Consider the following 21,751-nt stretch of genomic DNA (forward strand, 5'->3'; position numbering starts at 1 on the left):
CAATACATACATTTTTCACTTTACAGTAGAAAAATCTGCAAGAAACATTCCATTCACAAGGGGAGTAATGAATTAAATTGGAAAGGGTTTTATGAGTCAGATATTTAATTTTAAACATCTAAAAGTGTTACATCCTTCAACGACAAAAGTCTGTATGTTTGAGTCTTATACTGGTGTGGATAATGGCGTCTTTCACCGCCGTCTGATGTTAGAAAGAGCATAACACTTTCTAAAATCTAATTAGAATATACACTTTAAGTCATCGCCGGTGAAACAAACAGAAAATTACACTTTGAATAAAGTTCATGGAGTAAAACTCAAAATCTAAACCATCTCTGTTTTGTAACAACTAAAACGAGTTATTTCACCCTATGATAAGTCCTAACAAGTCTTTATAAGTTCCTAACTCCTACAGCAACGTCCACGATTGTGTATAAGGACAGGACATTTTTGTTCTAAGATATCAGGAATATTTTATCATTAAACAGTGTTAAAATCAACTGCGTGTTATTGACGTGTCTAACGGTGCATACAGCTGTCATATTTAATCGCCAGTCGATTTCAATGTAAACGTGTCAACAGAAGGATAGCGGATTATTGAAAGCAGGACATGGCCATATATGCTTAATTTAACTTTTTGGTGACAAAAGTGGTAAAATGAATAGCAAGCGCCCCAGGACGTGTCACTAAGTTTGATCTCATTTCACATTAAATAAGTTTCGACAAAACATTAGAGGCTACGGTTGAATAACACGACCGCGTGAGCGTGCCCTAGGGACGGGATCAAGTAGATCCCTGGTCAGCGTATCACTCCATGTCTGGTCAGCCATGTACAACATTAATATGGACAGGAGAAACACCATAAATCTCTAATTATGTCCTCGATTCTTTTTTTCCGGGTTTAATGATAACGTATTGTGTTTTTTGGTAGAAATGAAGAAGTTTTATTTTAATCTGCCGGTGACATCTTGACGTTCTTTGTTGGGAATCTTAATCAATTGCTATCGTATTTGATACTGGCAGTGTAATGGTGTAAGTCCGGGTGGCAGGGTTAGACCAAGTCATCTGTGGAAAATTAATTAAACGAGAATTAATTGACAAAATTAGCTTAAGTGGAGACAAAAGTAGGTAACGATGTAAAAATGCTTACTATTGAGTTATCACGCTGCTTCTACAAAGTCTACTCCTCTTGTACAAGTAATTACATATACGAAATGTCTGTACTTACAAGATACGGAGAAAGCCATAACGCCGTCTTTGTAGGGGTAAGGAAGGTTACTTGAATTGTGGTTACAAGTCATAAGTTATGACAGTTCGCCAAACCAGTATGTGTTGTTCCACAATATTTGTCACTGGTATTGCTATGAAGCTATTTTTAAAATAATATTTTAGAAAAAAACTGTCATTGAGCCACACCGTGTTTCTATTTATTCAGATAGGCTATGTGTAACTGTCACACCATCTTTTCTACATATAATGTTTTGCAATCATACATTTGGGCCACGTTCTCGTTCAATAGGTAAAGAGATATGTGGTGACTACAAGTGCAGGCAAAGACTTAATTGAACTGTTAGGAATCGGACATTTGTAACAGGAACAAAAATTGTCAGGACAGTTTCTTTGAGCAAGAACAAAATTAACATAATGTACATTTTTAAAGTTTTTTAATAATACATGAACAGAAGAAGACAACAAAGATATATATGACATTTTTCCTTGTTTATTTTGCCTTTTTTAATTAAACAGGATATTTTTAAAACATCAATCATTGGTTATTTATTGTCAGTTCCATTACTTAAATGATAATATATATTTAAGGAAAATTATGTTGTCAAGTTTTCCTATCAATCACCTGCAATCTATAGCCTTTAGTTAAAGTATTCGTTTAGTCGTGGTATTTAATGGAAAGTAGTCTCATTAAGTGGCAAGCCGCCGACTGACAGCGAATGAAAAGACAAGTGTGATTTACTTTGATGAACAGCCTGTATAAACGTTTTATACGTTTTCACGGGCGCTGTCCACGGGCGACTATCTCTGGGTCATCACGGGTTGTGCCCTGGTCAGGTCGCTTGACCTATCGATAAGTATCGCAACATGTGTTTTTTTACAATGCTATCACATTTGCCTTTAACAGCTACACAGAAATCAATTCCCTATTTTAGCTTTTGACACAGTACAACAACTTCCTTCATATCTTTTACATCGGGGCAGCGTAGATAATTATGTTCAGGTCTGAAATTATAACTGATGGAAACTGTCACAATAATCTCGACAGTTTGTCGTTTATTGTACGGGACGATGTGAAATGCCACGGGTAGACCGCTGTGTGCAGAATCAAAATGTGCGTTTCTGGTTTGATAACTCTGTCAACATCAGAATATCAATATCAGACCGAAATTATAACTTCTTTGTGTCTGCCTTTTGAATATAATATCGCGGTTAGTGTCTAACCAGACAATACATCTTATTTTTGTGTTCCGAGATTTGATTTATGGGACAAACTGATCACAACAATCTTCACTAATGATCAGACGACAATCTGGGCTACTTCAGCAAAGCCATAACGTAAAACTATATCAGAAAGTTATTTAGAACAGGTTACAAACTTTATATATATATATTATTGAAATAGAAGCAATTACCGATGTAACAAAACTTGTCATACACAGGGCCCCGCGAAACAGTGATGAGTTATAGAAAACGTCTGCAGGAAGCAATGTTGTGTATTCAGTCTACAGATCACCATATGTTGTGATTTAATTTTATGAGGAGACAAATATAAACAACGCTTCCATCGTTTATCAGTCTAAAGATAACACTAAATACCAACCACGACAAATTATGTAACTAAATAACACTAAACACCGTCCGAGACAGACAGTGACGCAACCAGTAGAAGATTAGAGTGTAATTTTTCGATGACTACACGATCACCTTCATCAGACAAATGACCAGTGTGGAGCGTACTAGCACTGACGTACGTCGTGTGACGAGATGGTACGGAATCGACCATCTTGTTCGGCTGCACTATAATCCCATGTATACTAACGTCGAAAATAGTGTGACGAGATGGTAAGGAATCGACAACCTTTTACGGCTACACTATAACCCCATATATACTAAGGTCGAACATATTGTGACGAGATGGTATGGAATCGACCATCCTTTTCGGCTGCACTATAATGCTATGCACACTAAGGTGGAAAATTGTGTGATGAGATGGTAAGGAATCGACCATCCTTTTCGGCTGCACTATTATGCTATGCACACTAAGGTAGAAAATTGTGTGACGAGATGGTAAACAGATTATAGACCAAAAAATACACCAGATGGTAACTGATGTTCCAAAAAAAAAAAAAAATAAGCGGAGGAGTTTTAGAATAAGCAATAAATTACATATTTCAGCAACTAAAATTTATCATGAACTGCATTTAACAATGTTCTCATTCCCAACACTTCCTACCTTATCATTCTTTAATTTTTCGGTGATCTCCGTGTAAATCTTTGTTTTGTTCATGTTTTGTCCTAGTTTCACCGGAGTTTGTATTGTGATTCGTTTGAAGTTCCGATATTTCTTCTTGTTTTAATGATATATTTACACATTGATATTCTCTTGGTAACACCAGGAGTTTAATGTCATTAGAAAGAAAATCATTGAATTATATAGCTAGCTGGTCAAACCATCGACAACCCGAACAAGGAATAGTTCGCTGAAGAGCCTACCTATATTTGTAGGTCTGTATCGGGATAACTTGTATCCCAATAGAAGGGTGGCTATGACTACTAGCCTAGGAAAGGATACATTCCCCAAGTTTCGTTTCCCCATACAGACTTTGATATCAGTTGACAAATATGTTATTTAAGTTGAATTTTAAACAGGGTTAATAAAAAATATCGTTTAACAAAAACAATGAAAATTGAAAAATTATTTGATATGACAAGGGTATAGATTGACCTCTGGTATATATTGATGGTATGTTAATTTGAAGTCTTAACTGACTGAAATCTCAAACTTTTATAAGACTAGGCTAATACATTATTGAAAACATGAATCAAATAGGGATGGCGCATAATGACCCCTAAGCACACACACACCTTTTTTTCTATTTCAGTGCATTATCAATTATAAGTGTGACACGCACGTGTACCCATTGTGATGGAAAGAAATCTAAATATGTATCAGGTATCTATTATAACTCAGGATATCAATTTATCAGATATACTTTTAAACCTATAGTGTACAGGCTACTGGACTAAGTTGACAATCGCTTATACCAGGGACGTATAATACAGAATTATACGTCCATGCTTATAACATCAATCATATGTTTATATTCGTTCGGCACCATTAAAAATCCAATGTGCTATTTGTAATAAGAAATGTAAAATCATATTTGATTTTTTTTTAAAACGCAGGTAAAATTATCACCAAGAAATACGCTTTGCCTTTTAAACAAACAAACAAAAAATGTAATATATGGGAACAGGTGACCTCGAATGGGCGAGTATATCTTGAACAGACATTTTATATTAACATCGTTCCAAATAACGAAAGATCTACCTCGACAAAATGACAATTTTTTTCAGCGTTTAACATTGAGCAAGCTGCCGTATACACTTATAGCAACGTGTAAAGTCTTAAATAATCCCGATCTCGCGGTAACGAGAAAGAAAACAGCGCTAATTGCCCGAGGCGTGGATATCAGTCTATCTGGTTCGCGTGATCGTAACGGAAGCATCTATAAATAGAATACATGCGTTTGTTTCCGGTCCGCTGTTGTTTTATTGTGAGACATATGCCTCGGTAGCGCAGTAGGTAGCGCGTCAGTCTCATAATCACACATACAGAGCGATCTGAAGGTCGTGAGTTCGATCCTCACCCGGGGCAGTTATTTTTTAATTATTGTATTTGTGTCTTTTATACATGATATACACGCTTTTCATACAAATTTAGAATTGTACATTACAGTCGAATGCTGAATTAAATTAAATCAAGCAGGCTACTGTTCCTTGATGTTCCTACCTAAATTGTTGAGATCTAGAATGTTAAATCATTGACAGAAATATCAACATAATAATTAGTGAGGTACAGTAACGCCAGAATTCTCTCGATATAATAATTTTCAAATATCAAGTGTATTTCGTATAATCTTTTCAAAAGAATGACAAGTACGCGTGTATGAATTGAATCGTTGAAAGGTTACATACGGCAAACTTCGGGTACTAAAGTCCAACAGTGGAATTTCCCAATTGCAATCAACTTGCATCACTTTTATCTGTAGTGTGAATCGCAATAATTATAACAGATGGAGAAAATTGATCAACATAATTCAAATCCAAATCTGAGGTTATACTTGCAGATAATATATGACTATATGCCTCAGTAGGACAATACGTGTAAATAACCATATAATGCTTTTAAAATGTAACTTTGCTGATGATGTGATAAAAGTATCTTAATTTTGTTTTATTTGATATGAGGGTTTATGAACGTCGTCCGGAAGTTTAAATTGTTATCACAATTTTTTTTAATCTGTGACACCTTTCCTGAAATTTCTTATGAAATGATAACTTATTTTGGGGTCCTACGTATACGAGATTCGCTGTTGTGTTCAACCATGGTTATAGACTAGAGTTGTCTCTCTTTATTCGATGTGTTTTAGAGACGCATTAACATATAGCAAATGATACACAGGATGAAAGTACGAAAACTTGAAGTCGTTATTAAGCGGGGCGAAGTACCTTTCGCCGCGACAAAACGATTATTAGCGGGGTGAAAAGACGATAACTAGCGTTTTGTCGCTACGAAAAAAAATAAATTGCGACTTCAAGTTTTCGTTATTTCGCGTATAGTAATGGACAAAGATGTTCTATTTCAAATAAATTCCACAACACACAAAACTAAACTGACTAATATATTATGACGTTTATGATAATATTTTACGATGTAATAACATAATGGTCAAAGATACCAATGATATTGTGTATCTGTGTCGTACAGTGTATCAGAGCACTACTTCACTTCCTCCATCTACTTCCATCCCCTCCCCCCCCCCTCTCTCTCTCTCTCTCTCTCTCTCTCTCTCTCTCTCTCTCTCTCTCTCTCTCTCTCTCTCTCTCTCTCTCTCTCTCTCTCTCTCTCTCTCTCTCTCTCTCTCTCTCTCGGGAGTGTGTAATGGTTGTATCGGGATTGTGTGATGGTTGTTCCGGGAGTGTCTGATTGTTGTTCCGGAAGTGTCTGATGGTTGTTCCGGAAATGTGTGATGGTTGTTCCGGGAGTGTCTGATGGTTGTACCGGGAGTATGTGATGGTTGTTCCGGTTGTGTGTGATGATTGTTTCGGGAGTGTGTGATGATTGTATTTGGAGTGTCTGATTGTTGTTCCGGGAGTGTCTGGTGGTTGCATCGGGAGTGTCTTATGGTAGTTCCGGGAGTGTGTGATGGTTGTTCCGGGAGTGTGTGATGATTGTATCGGGAGTGTGTGATGATTGTATTTGGAGTGTCTGATTGTTGTTCCGGGAGTGTCTGGTGGTTGCATCGGGAGTGTCTTATGGTAGTTCCGGGAGTGTGTGATGGTTGTTCCGGGAGTGTCTGATGGTTGTTCCGGTAGTGTGTGATGATTGTTTCGGGAGTGTGTGATGATTGTATTTGGAGTGTCTGATTGTTGTTCCGGGAGTGTCTGGTGGTTGCATCGGGAGTGTCTTATGGTAGTTCCGGGAGTGTGTGATGGTTGTATTGGGAGTGTCTGATGGTTGTTCCGGAAATGTGTGATGGTTGTTCCGGGAGTGTGTGATGGTTGTTCCGGTAGTGTGTGATGATTGTATCGGTAGTGTGTGATGATTGTATCGGGAGTGTGTGATGATTGTTTCGGGAGTGTGTGATGATTGTATCGGAAGTGTCTGATGGTTGTACCGGGAGTGTGTGGGAGTGTCTTATGGTTGGAACGGAAGTGTCTGATGGTTGTACCGGGAGTGTGTGATGGTTGTTCCGGGAGTGTGTGATGATTGTATCGGGAGTGTCTGATGGTTGTTCCGGAAATGTGTGATGGTTGTTCCGGGAGTGTCTGATGGTTGTACCGGGAGTGTGTGATGGTTGTTCCGGTAGTGTGTGATGATTGTATCGGTAGTGTGTGATGATTGTTTCGGGAGTGTGTGATGATTGTATCGGGAGTGTCTGATGGTTGTTCCGGAAATGTGTGATGGTTGTACCGGGAGTGTCTGATGGTTGTACCGGGAGTGTGTGATGGTTGTTCCGGGAGTGTCTGATTGTTGTTCCTGGAGTGTGTGATGGTTGTATCGGGAGTGTGTGATGATTGTGTCGGGAGTGCCTGATGATTGTTCCGGAAATGTGTTATGATTGTATCGGGAGTGTCTGATTGTTGTTCCAGGAGTGTGTGATGGTTGTTCCGGGAGTGTCTGATGGTTGTACCGGGAGTGTGTGATGGTTGTTCCGGGAGTGTGTGATGGTTGTTCCGGGAGTGTGTTATGGTTGTTCCGGGAGTGTGTTATGATTGTATCGGGAGTGTGTGATGATTGTTTCGGGAGTGTGTGATGATTGTATCGGGAGTGTCTGATGGTTGTACCGGGAGTGTGTGATGGTTGTTCCGGGAGTGTGTGATGATTGTTCCGGGAGTGTGTGATGATTGTATCGGGAGTGTCTGTTGGTTGTATCGGAAATGTCTGATGGTTGTTCCGGGAGTGTCTGATGGTTGTTCCGGGAGTGTGTGATGGTTGTACCGGGAGTGTGTGATGGTTGTATCGGGAGTGTCTGATGGTTGTATCGGTAGTGTCTGATGGTTGTATCGGGAGTGTGTGATGGTTGTTCCGGGAGTGTGTGATGGTTGTCCCGGGAGTGTGTGATGGTTGTATCGGGAGTGTCTGATGGTTGTTCCTGGAGTGTGTGATGGTTGTATCGGGAGTGTCTGATGGTTGTATCGGGAGTGTCTGATGGTTGTTCCGGGACATCACGTTGCAACTTTGATGCAAAACTTCCGGTGATTATGTAATAAATGAATTGGTATCGCCAGGCAATAGAACATTTCTTCTATAAAATAATACCTGACCAGTGATTCAAATCACTTTTTCTGTCCAATATAGATTTTCCACATAAACTTATTTCTATCTATGTCGTTCCGGTGTATACTCACTGTCCAATATTTCAACTATTTTTTTTCTGGTGTATAATTTACCTAAAACATATTTCAACTATCATTTTTATATGTTTTGCTTAAGATAAAATATAGTCAGTTTCAATCCACGTCCATTGGTTCAATGTCAAATTAACATAATGTATTGAAAATCATACGTTGCGGAAACTGAGAAATAAATATATTTTGGATGCCATAAAGTTATGACACAAAACATATTTAATAGCTAATGTCATGTATGTTCCTGAGATGAATAAACTTGATGTGCCTATTGAGAATGTTTAAACCTGTTTTCAAACAGCAGCAGATGGATATAGCCATTTATTAAATGATGATCACTGTCCCCTGACAATTAGATGGTGATCTCCTTTTCTTGGGAGTTATTTTCCCACGAGATCACACAAAAGGAAGTTCTACCTGTACACACGGTGAATCTGTTGATGGGGAACGCTGTCGCGAGACTTATCAGAGAAGTGGGGGCACCAACAGGGAATCAAACCTAATATTGAAATAAAAAAAGTAAACTCGAGACTGAAAATATCAATTTTATAAACTTATATCATGAAAAACGAAAATCTCTACTTATAAATTAAATTGATATAAGGGAGATGTGGTTGATGTGTCAATATATATAAGTAAGTAGTCTTGTGACAGTATTGTTCGTCTATATTTAGCGCAAGGTGAAGTAGTGTATATAACGAAAGTATTGTTCAATATGGACACATTTGACTATTTGACGTATACATTTATAAATAGTTCTTATCAGTTCATCAGGATACCTACATTTTCATTACACGTGTATACAAAGAGCAGGCCTTCATTTACAGAAGGAACACGCTATTACGTAAAATGGAGGGAAGTCAGCTGTACAATGCCTAGTTATTGAGTTCATTTCTCGTGTATCTGGTGCGATCTGACGATTATGATATCAAACAATGGTTCGATAGGATCACTTTACATATCTTTTTCATTAACAAAGATTTTTAATGCTATGGTCTTGAGTTATCATTATCATGTTTAAGTTTGCCGTGTTTACATCTATTACTGTGGGCGTAAACTATTTTAGTCTTGCTGCCTGTTGAACAAATATATAATTAACAGCAATTGTATGTGTATATATATATATTTACGTATCACCTATTTACTATATATTTCCTGCAGCATGTCAATTTACACCTGTAGGGGGGAAAAAGTACCCTCACTCTGGCCCCTGTACACTTGACGGGAATCAAAGTGTGCTTATCACGAACGCGGTTCATAGTGTGACAGTGACCCATGGAAAATTAGGAAAGGGGCGTGGTTTTCTCACAGGCATAAAATTGTCGTCTCCAGCGAAAAGTCGGCACGTGTCTGAAAGCGGTACAGGTAACAGACTGAATACAGTTACACATCTTACCCGAATCTATACATATAACACATCTAAAAATTAGTGCAGGTTCCATAATCCACCAAAATTAATACACGGCACACGTTTCATCCTAATTAATACAGATGAGATTTTTCACCCAAATTAGAATAAACAGTTGATACATTTCAACCAAATTAGTTACATTTCAACAATGGTAACGGTATGTTTGTCCTGAAAATGCTAGGGCATAGTTAGTTATCTTATTAGACATCACCAAATCACTGTTTTGTCGAGATTGTTTTTGTGTCTTTGCTAATAGACCAGAAATCATTTACATTAAGTGGAAAAGTATCATAAGTATCTATGTGTAGCATTTCATGGTAACGCCATGTTCCCATGATTAATGGCTAACCAATATGGCAAACTTTTTCGTGTTTTTATGCAGCGTTGAATTTTACAATACTAATGTATAATGACTATCGTACATGAAAGTTGACATAATTGTGAGCTTTTGAAAAGTTGTACAAGAATGCACCAGCGAAAAGTACCTTATAATATACATTTCTATATGTGAAATGAGTTTGCCTGTTGGTGCCGTTGTTGTATATCCTTTTGAGAACGTGACATTACTTACTTGACAAGTTTTGAGAACGTGACATTACTTACTTGACAAGTTTTGAGAACGTGACATTACTTACTTGACAAGTTTTGAGAACGTGACATTACTTACTTGACAAGTGTTGTCGATGAAACAGCAGACAATTTTAATTCTTTTGAAATAACTGGTCTTATTCTCCTTGTACTTTTTCTCCGTGTAAATCTTTCTTTTGTCCATATTTTGTCATATTTTATTGAATTCTGGTTTGGATTGTAGTTGACAAGTTGGGTTTTTTTTTACTGTATCGAGATGCAGTAGAGCCAAATAATAAATTTACATGTTTCATCCTGTTTGAACTCGTCAGTGATGCTAAGGGTCCAAAGATTTAGGCGAAGGGGACTGCTGTGAAAATCTCCAGTGATCGAAATATATTTCAAAATCTTGATGGGGAGGTGCCCAAGCCTCACAATTCAATAAATTGAGTCATTTCAGATATATATGATGACCTTAGAACGTCATGTAAATATTTATAATCTAAACAGTGTGAATGAATTAAAACGGGGCGCGTAGGTTACAGCAAACCTCGGTTACGATAGGTCCATCAGCAATATCCATCTACAAGATTGTACCAAAGACAAAAGTGAAAAACTTGTTTTCATACAAATTGACAGTTATATACAGCAGATCCGAACACTGAATTAGACTGCATGATACTGCCGTTGATAGGTCAGTGACGCTAAGGAAACATATTTAAAGTCTACAAGGCAGCCACAAGAAAAATCCAAAGCGATCGAAAAACTGTTAAAATTTAGTGTTAGAGTTTAAAAATAACGGGGAATGATACACTGTGAAAGATTCCTTCTATTTTCTGAGGTTACATGTAGATATCTTACGAAATCAGCAATTCAAGAGGGACGTTTAATGAGCTGAATAAGACTACTTCAATATTTTCAGTTGTGAAATTTCATTTTGATAACTGCTTGCCAGAAATTAATTGGAATTTTACTCTTCGAAAATAACGGCAAATAGCTTCATATCAGCAGAATGTTAAAGCAAATTCAAAATCGTGGAAACGTAGGCAAACTGAGAAACAAAACAAAAAGTTATACATGGAAACGTACAAGGAGGGTAAGATTATTTTTTCTGGTAGGGTATCCTGTTTCAACGGAAAGGAGGTATGTATTCAATCACACATGCTTCTCATACCCGCGCAAAGTTTTGTCATAGCAAAATATTTCATCTTGCATAATTTAAGTGGTGTGTACTAATATATTTTTCGTTGAATTATTTCATTATAGTAATTATTAACGAAAAAAATATCGGTATGATTTTATATATACGTAATATAATTTTACTTATACTATTGTTGATAGGAACGACTAGATAAACTCAGTCCTGAATATCTAAACGCGGTAGTAAAATATTTGAATATTAATAATAAGAATCTATTATTTTTAAGCACTTTCAGATTCCAATACAGAAAATATTCAAAATGCCGACGGCGTAAGATAATGCTTTAACAACGTTTTTATAGAACGTCATACTACAGTGATACCTATCGTCGTGACAGCAAGCCCACCTGATACCCGTCTTCACGTATTACCGGATAGGATTTATCTGATTACGGAGAGAAAAATGATATTAAAAGACATTGATGCTTTACATGTGTTTGAAAGATAAAAGTCTTTGTCAGTATCCCATTAACATAACGTCTTAAATCGGAACAGTAATCGCACTATGTTTTTCCTTATCTTACAATATAAATATATTACTAACGCTCCAGGCGTCCCGCCCGATATCTCTTTCCATTTCCATATCAATACGCTGTGCTAAGGCCCCGTGATATATGTGCTTAGAACTCAGCTTTTCATATTGATAGGCAGATCCGAAACTTTTCCTTTCTTCTGTTATCGGTCAGAAAATCAATTTTGAATGAATTTATATAGCGATACATGGCTGCAGCAAAGTATAAGACATTTTGGCAATATTTATAGCTAAGTATTATTGTTATGAGGTTTTTATTCGTGGTTTTAAAACTTTACTTTTTGTTCAAAATTGCTCAGGCTATAAAGCTTATCATTTCGTATCTGTTATTAAAACGAAGAAAGATTCTATGCCATAGTGATTGAACTCTTTCTCATCATGATAAACTTTGTTCGTGTTTTGTCTCGGACATGGTGTGAATACAACGGCAACTATTGTTAAAATGAAACCAGACTGATAACGGTTTGTCATGGTCGACAAAAAGTGAAATTAAATGCAGATTTCTGACCATGAGCTGACCGCTAGTGGACATAAAATATAAAGTAAGATATCGTATTTCACAGGCCACCTCGACAGGTGACCAGACGCAGACTCCCGTTGACTATCACTCTCGTTAACCCAAGAATAAAAGACTATTTCTCCAAGAATTTATAGAAAATTCAGTTATTGTTGTAATAAAAATATTTTAATATCTAATTTACTTTAATAAAGCAAAAAACGGCCATGAAAAAGAAATGATTTGCGAAATTCCATATGAATACAACCTATTGTAAGAACATAAAACTCTAATAAAATAGGTTTCTTTTGAGAAAATGATTTAGTATTTAAAATAGTTTTTTGCTTCATTACTCAGAAATAGGCAATAGCACTTGCCAATTATTTATTAGCAGAGGGAACCTGTTCGGGTATCAATGAAGTGTTTTCATAGCATTTTTGTCGTTATTGAGACTCGCGACGTTTTCCAGGGTCAATGTGGAATTACAAGGCAACACGTGACTATTCTTAAGTTTTCTTCCATTTTTTACAATATTCTGCAAATCATTTAATGTTTACAGATAAAATTCATTATACCTTTCTTTTAGTGTTTAATTCTGCCCGTATTTATTTAAATTCGATTCCACTTAAAATCATTAATTACTTAATCCGAGAAACTTGTGTAAATGTATTTCAGAAATATATACATCACATTTTCACACAAAGATGGAAAAAAAAGAGAAAGAAATTTGAAATCTATAAAGTGAAGTGAAAATATGAGCAAACGAAATATTTCAACACAAATCCATAAAATATCCAGTGAGGTTTCGACAAGATGTTTCGCGGGGTAACTGCTTCGTCAATGGTACTATCCAAGTAGCATCACGTTCTCAAATGGAGAGACATTTTAACGACACCATAACCCATACTAAAGAGAATAACTAGACATATCTGAAATCAAAAACATTTCCTAAGTAGAAGTTTGACAGTCGTCATAACTACATTCTAAGGAGATATTGTATATGTTGCGATATGAAGTAAGAAGTATATAACTCGTTAGTAAACATGGGGCTTCCTATGATCTCATTTGAGAGCGCACCATTACCGAGACTTTCAAGGCGGGTATCGTCTATGAAGCAGAAAACACGTATACTCTTCTGGAACACCTGGTCTAATTTCTTATAATAATTGATAATTTAGGAACACAATTTTTACAATTTTTTGGGTGGTCGGGTGGCGCAGTGGCAACGCTCTGGCCTTTCACCAAGCCGTCAAGGGTTCGATTCCCGGAATGGAAGTGAAAAGGTATGGGGTCACCTGTCTGACCACGTGGGTTTTCCCCGGGTACTCCGGTTTCCTACCACAATAAGACCCCTCGCGCGCTTCCATCTGGGCCAACAAGAAATGTCATTTGCTTACAAAATGTATATGTCCATTTACCTACGAGCGCCAGGTATTGTTATGGACTTAGTAACCATAATCAGCTTTCTATTGTGTTTTTATTTTTCGATGAACCGTAAAATAAATAATTATGGTTTCATGTTCATCACGAAATAAAACCCAATATTTCACTGAAATATCATAACCTTTAGCTTAATAAAAACGAAATGGCCGGTTTTGTCTTCGCAGTGAATAACACGAAAAATACTGGGTTCAGTGACATATCATGTTCCCTTTGACCATTCTAATGGTTGATATGGAACATTTAATAATGAAGTTTATAGCTTGATATTTAAAAACGAAAGGCAGGGATGATTAGAAATTGACATGGGTTCAATGTTAGTTATCTTAATGTTAGGGTCGTCTAATGAAAGGAAATTTGAAACTAGACATTATATCTCCAACATAGTATTATATATTCATGTCTAAGATGGCGATATGGTAAATCAGGTCATTTATATACTCTGTTTACATGTAAACATATGTTGAAAAACCATTTAACAACTTGTGATATTACAACTAATCAGATAAAGACTATAAAAAGCAGAAAGCAATTTGAACAAAACATGTAGTATAGATGCATAAGATTACAGTCAATCAGCGTCAATATGTGTTTTCAAGTCACGTGTTTGTCTCAGTGGTTTTTGTTATTTAAAAAAACATACAGGTTCTTAATAGAATTCATACTTACGAACTCGTGAATTAAATTGAAGCTGTCTTGTATATCAAATATTGTGTAAAAGCCTTCCTGTAATTCATTTTTTCATTTTTTGTTGAATTGAATGCACATTTAAGATTTTGATAAGAAATTCGCGGATTTCTTTTTCCTTTTTTCTTTTCCCAAAAAAAGGTGGGTAGTTATATAAGCCGAAGCCTGGGAGAAAATATTGTAAAAATAGCATGTGAAAAATACTTTACGCATAGATATTTTTCACACAACATTTATGAACCCGTATTTGAAGACGGTTTTAATATTTGAAAAAAAAACTACTAACGCAGTTCACTTGTTTATGATATTTTGACAGTGCCTTACCTGAAGTTCAGATAACAAAGTAACTTTGTGATATATTGGTAGTTGGATAAAGGTTTATTGAATCACTTGAAAAAATGGTTTCTATAGAAATGCGGTAGTTTCACCTCTCTTGAGTTTGTCACTTAATAAACCGATTTAATGATTACTTGACTCTAAAAATATTTGGTCTGAGATCACAGGGTGGAGATGAGTACAAGTGTATTAATGAACGCTAAGACTTTCTCCTGTCGAGTTACGCCCTGCTGTCACAGTTAACTCTCGACGAAGGTCGTTGGGATGTTAGGTGGCCCTTGGGATCAACAACAGAGTCGGCACCTGTCTGTAATGGGACACCTCATTAATGGTTACCAACTTCACTTGTTTGTTTTCTCTCCCTTCTTCAGATACTCCTCCAGATGATGTCGATAGTCCTGCTTTGTGGTAGGGAATTTGTAGGTACTTGAGAAATAGTTTTTTCCAGACGATGGGTAGATTTTTCGATCTATCGTGAGCAACTCGTGTGACATGATAAGCTTTATTTACAAGATATAAACTCTATTTCTAAAACAAACAGGTACCCACCATTGTTTACTATAAGTAAATGATAAAGTTTAACTACGATTGTTTCCTAAATCTTGATAAATCCCTGGTATTTTCAGAGAAATATTATTCGATCAATCTCCTATTAAGCTAACAAAGCCGCGTGAAATGTGGACATGGCGGGTGTGAGGTCACACGCTTATACGAGTTCAAAGCAAATCTTAGCGTCCACTTTCTGTAATAATTATACGGTATCAAAACGGATATTAAGGTAACACACTGTACTCAACTTCGGTCTGTAGAAATTAAACCAAATACGGTATATGATTATGCTTGAACAGTGTTGCTTCAAAGTGATCAGTACATTTCATTTTAAAATGTAGCATTTTCTGGGCGTGTAAAAGGTGTGGTGAGCGTTTGTTACAAATCGTTTATAAAGTCTGGCCATACAATATCTTCAGTATCACAAGTTCAAGCTTTTCAAAATAAACTAGAATTAAATAATAAACATAATGATGTTTTCCACTAGAGACCAGGAGACAAGATCAGCCACAATGCAATAGAAACGACTTTGTCGTAAAGCATGTAGCCATCATGTTGTAGCAAAATGGATTCTTCTTTATAATTACTGTACAAACAGTTCATTTACGGATGGACACAGATTAAAGACATTCTACTTATGTTAAATGCTAACATTTCCTAAAACTAATTTCTTTTAATTAACGTAATTGAATTACGAAATACGATATTAGCGAAGTACCCAAAGTTTTCCGACGAAATACGAACCTCTCATCTTCTGGTTGTTAGTTAAACACGTTGTAATAACAATCAGATTTGGGGTCTGGCTATACTGACAGTGACTAAAACAAGCTGGCGAATTTCTTTACGCCGTAAAACAAATGTCTTTCAAGGCCGATTTACTCTAGTGATTTTCAAATGCGGAAAAATTCAAACGAGTTTCCTTGAGTTAAAGGGAAAACCTATTGATGGCTGCGAACTTGCGATAAAGAAATAAAAAAGTGAGTAGTCACGGAACTTGTTTCTAGTGTTGCACATCAAGAACAGTGTATAAAAAGATGATCAAATGTTGTTTTCTTCTCATGTTAATATTTTTACGTCATGACTGCAGGTTATGTTCGAACATAGGTGAATTTCCTAAAGACGTTGTACATCACTTTTCATTCACTCCGCGGGTTATTTTCCTTTTTAGTTTTTTCAGATCATGATATTCTTCAAACTTTTTCTGAGATTATTGTTGATAAAATCAAGCCTGGAGCAGCACTGCTCTAGAAGGATGAAACAGCTTTATGAATGTAGGTATAGCGTTATTTGGCTCTGTTGTATTTATTTCTGAAGTCGTATTGAAGGGTGCTTCTCACTTGTCTTTTGAACATACTTACTTTTGTTTTGAAATAATAGTGTTGGCGATTATATTGATCGCATATGGAAATGTGGGCCCTATGAAATTTTAGCTAAGGAAGTTTTCAAGTTCCATGTAGTTGAACGCTCTTGTAATTACAAGGTTCATTTCAAATGATAAACGCTTATAAACCTATGGCATCGTTTGTATAATAGAATTCGGATACTCGCTGAATTGGATATACTGGTAACAATTTCATACAATCTAATGTCCAACTTGAGTTTGCAAAGCTTAGCACTTTCCGGAACATTCATGTATAAGGATGCATGATTTGAAGAGATACAATTTAAGGCGAATTCCCTCATGCACGTGTGTCAAACATTGTAGCATTGTCTGGTTGTTTTTACTGTTCGTGCACAAATGGATTCCGGCAGAAATGGAGAAAACAGGGGTCAAAGAGAAATGCCATGTTTTCTCTGCCCATACAATTACAGGTAACAAAAGGGCCACGGTGGAACAAGGCTGTCCGACATGTCGCCAGTCCCCGGATACAATGAGTTTGATTTTTTCTCACGACAGACTACTTAATTTGACAGAAATTCAATTTTAAATCAATGTTATGGACACTAATTTATAATAATCTAAAACTAGTAATGAACTCATACTGTGTTAAGTAGCTATATCAAACTATCATTTCTGGGACCGAACCTTTCCTCAGATCTCGTGCTGAACCACGCGCCATTGTTATGCGCGCCCCCTACAGGGGCAAAGTGTCCTTGTGTTGAAATATGTTCGTTTCGAATTTCTGTGAAGTGGAAATATGTTACCTTTAAAGAAGTAATTTACGGGTATAAAGACGATAATTAGAGCAAGATTTATTTTGAACAACACATCAATTGACAACTCGTATTTATACTGGCAGACAGCCGAAAAAGAGCCGTTGTCGAAAGGATGGATTCAATGCTAAACGTTAAGATGTTTAACAAAGTTTAAATCACATAATTAGGAGTCTTATACTGAACAAAGGATGCTAATTCCACACCTATTAAACGATTTCTAAGAATACAGAACACACTTGAAGAGTCAACTTCCAGGCCGAGGTATTCACCTGTCGGGAAAGAAACAACAGAGACAAAAAACGTCCGGAACTCAATATAAAAACGAGAAATAATCAGTAATCGAACAGCGTTATGCACGCTCAATTCTTGTTCATTGTGCATTGATAGCTATAGAGTATATCGTTTAAAGAAATTATGTAAATTACATACACCAGCCACTCGTAGGGTATTTTCCTCTCTCATAGTAAAATATCAGCAACGCTATCCTTCTGTGTATATAGAGTATAAGTGTTAAGTGAAATATGTGGATTGGTTAATGAATAAAACTTACGTTAGATGTAAAGTCCGCTATCACATTAACATTTCCAGTCTAACAGAACAGACTTTCGATTTAACGTAAACATTCACTGTAACATGTACAAACACGTGGGGGAGGAGAAATGTACATATCTACTTTTTATACTTATGAGGCGACTGATGTGGAACACTCTGGAAACAGGAACTTTCATGTCTTCTGCGTAACGTGTTCTTGTGTGGTATACTTTATAGTTTGTTAAATAAAAAAAATATGAAGTATTCATTCAATAAGTTGGTAGTTCTAAAATTAGTTACATTCGACAATATCAAATCATGATCTAATTTTCATCCTATAAAGAGTTCAATATCATTTGATTAACAACCTAAATGTAAAGTTCCAGTAACTGAATAAGACGACATTTTATAAACAAGACAAAGTATGGCTGTATCACGTGATTACGTAGTTATGGTCTTAGTCATTACACATATTTATTGTTTACATCATATTTGACGATCAAGACCGAGATGTACCGAATGTTTTCCTTCAACTATTTCTCCATACTTCTTTTATGAATATCACAAATACGTGAATAATGATCTTTATAATGTTGATCAAGTTTCACAAGACTGCTTTTAAATCGAACCTTAGAATAATAAGTGATCACGACAATCCTGGACTGCGGAAGATGGTGAAATGGAATGTAACGAGAACCTCTCATCGTGCTGTGGTGAGATTACCACACATCGAGAAAGCATGTCTATTTATTATTGTAACAGATATGGTTGGGAATTACCACCCATCAAATACCAGGCGCATGATGTCATTTCCGTAAATTATCTATGAAAAGCTGTTGGTTTTTCCATAGCATTTACGCATGCATCTTTGTATGAGATTTACCTGTAACTTTGTTGGTCTCCACACCAGTTCTAAACACTTGAGATAAAACTGATTTTTAATAAGCACACTTTGCTTTTGGCAGCTAACATTATAATTTACCATTACATTGACGCGTTGGTATTTTCTTGCTGTTTTTTAACAATCATCAGTTGAAATAGAAGCAACTTGCTATGCCTAATTAAGTAATGTCCCTTTCATCAATATGGTATTATAAGTTATTTTTACTCTTCTTACTAGCGTCATCAATTCAAATCCATTTTTGCATAACAATCTAACAAAAAAAAAACAACGTGTAATTACGATTATATTGGAACGAAACAGTCAGTATTTTTACTACTAGAAAACAGGCAGATTATTAGTAGTGAAATTAATAGTGTGATTTTCAACGTTTCATATCAGAAACAATTAACGGCAGATTTACGTTGCACCTATCTAATTACCTGTGTATGCTCGTCCTGTTCCCCACTGGGCGAGGACGTGTACTATAAAAAACAATTACAAATATATATGTGTAAGCCCTTAAGTCAATGGGGTATCTAGTTTCGTTTCGCTCTCTTACAATTTGAATGCGTATGCTCACAGATGTGTGATTTATTTGCAACTTTTCCGCAATGACGTTTACGATGGACCACCCGGTCTCTATAAGGATATAGTATACAAATACACGACTGAGGCGTTATAATGATATTGTTATCCTTACTAAGTCTCTGTCACAACAAAATGCTTAAAAAAGTCATGGAAAATGAATAAAATCTGTGATTGTTACAGTTGTTCTGATTCAGTGATCCCGGGCTGTCACCAAGGCGCCAAGGCTTGCAGGGAACTCAAAGCGTATTCAGGATTGAGAATGACTGCAAGCGGTACAACACGGAATCAATAAGGTGGGAACACAATCGGAAACAATTCAGGTCAAAAGGGTCTCAAAGGCGAAAAAGGTATTGATAAATCGGAGACAAGTGACAAAGAAAATGTCGACACAGACCGCTAAGAGGTCCCAGGTCGTGTTAATACGTCCACATTTACAGATATGGTGTTAGATGTGTTGTAGATTTGAGCATAAGGATTTGGGCGTCTGTGTTGATTTTGTGTGTATAGAAGGCTGTTTAAACACAAGCGAGAATAGCCGGAAAACTGCCAATTAGTCTTTGTATCAACAAGAGCATTGTGTCCAATCAGAAAGCAGTCGTCGATTTCCTCGTTATAGTGTCGTGTTACAGTGATGTGTTTAACTAACTTAGCAAAGCTTCTATAAATGTTACGGTAAAATATCGTATATTATCACTTGTACAAATATTAGTTCCCACCCCCCTTGTCGAACAAATAAAACATACTGATGTGGACGATTCAGTGATACCATGGTGTAACCATCGTTCATAATCTTATATACATCCACGTCATCTATACCAATGTTAAAAAGGCATTCATTATCTATGAAACTATTGTAACTAATAGCAAATTTTCAAACATAAGGTAAACGAATGGTTTCCGAGCTAGTTAATACACATAAACAAATGTGTAAATGTAAATTAAGCTGTAGAAGGAGGGATGATTTTAAATGGTATATTTTTAATATCAGGTAATAAGTAAAGACAGACACATGGTTTTAAAGCATGTCCTTATTGGGAAATCTTCGACATTGTTGAGTAATAGGAAGTTAAATGTGTTTGATAGTTCTGATAATATCTGCTAGTTGAGTTGTTATAGGCTTATTCGTATCTATAAACATGACATTACTTCTTTACGGGTGCGTCGATAAAGCAGAAGACGCACACCCTTTTGAAACAACGCGTTTTGCTCTCCGGGTACTACTTTGTGTATATTCATGTAAATCTTTCCCTTGTTGATAACCTATTGGATTATTTGAGTTTAAATAAACATTTTGTTAAGAAGCCGATATTTCTCGTTACTTTTGATTGAGTGTGAACAGTTGATGTGAACAATCTAACGAGCCGGCTATCGTTGTATTGTGGTAAGGTTGCTCTCACTTCATATTTTGATGGTACACATCAACCTTGTATTCGGCGGTCTCCAAGAAAATCACAATACTCAATGCGAACAGGCAATCTACTGTCATATAAGACAATTATATCGGTAGTTAATAATATATTACTGATCTCTGTTAAGCTCTGCTTATATTTCAGAATAATTTTAGTCCCTCGGGTGTCATCTCACAGAAATGCCGTCGCTATGACAACTTAACCATAACCTCGGTAATGTTATACTGAATATAGACGAACCAATCCTACCTCTAACAGGAAGCACAAAATAACAATTAAAGTTTGAATTGTTGTGATCAGGTAAAAGGCTCCAAAATGTAAAATTAAATCCAGATATTTCTTTCGGAAAAGAGGATACGTGAGCGGAGAGTAAATGCCTTACTAGGTAAAAGTGAAATACATTTATGTTCGTTTTGTGTTTGTCTTTAAGTGGATGTTACATGTAGAAGTCCTTGAGTTTATAGATCTCCTCACATTAGTCGCCTCTTACACGACATGCAGTGTGTGGTAGTAGGTACACATACTCTATCCAATCAAAGTCTGAGGAATAATCATATTAAATTTCATATCAAACATAGGAAAATGGGGTTTTTTTCTTTCGACCTCCGATAATGTCAAAAAACGGTCAAACATAAACATGGTTTAATTTGATAAAAAGTAAGATATGTATAAATTTGTGTGATTATTATTATTAATTTTGTAATTTTTTTTATCTATATAGTTATTTTGTTTTATTGGCAACAATTTTGTCGTACTGGCTTCTTTTTTTAAAAAAAACATTATACATAATGATAACATACAAATTTTAGAATCAGGCGCA

The 21,751-nt window shown here is 36.1% G+C and overlaps 1 non-coding gene across 1 annotated transcript; it reads left to right on the forward strand.

Moving 5' to 3' along the window:
• Positions 1-4,798: 4,798 nt before the first annotated feature.
• On the forward strand, positions 4,799-4,888 carry Trnam-cau (transfer RNA methionine (anticodon CAU)). Its single transcript is given in 2 exon segments — positions 4,799-4,835; positions 4,853-4,888. It is a non-coding gene; the product is annotated as a tRNA-Met (tRNA).
• The last annotated feature ends 16,863 nt before the right edge of the window (positions 4,889-21,751 follow it).

Source organism: Ylistrum balloti, unplaced genomic scaffold (genome assembly GCF_031769215.1).
Source record: "Ylistrum balloti isolate Yb309-2 unplaced genomic scaffold, AGI_CSIRO_Ybal_v1 Utg371684, whole genome shotgun sequence".
Classification (NCBI taxonomy): Eukaryota; Metazoa; Mollusca; class Bivalvia; order Pectinida; family Pectinidae; genus Ylistrum; species Ylistrum balloti.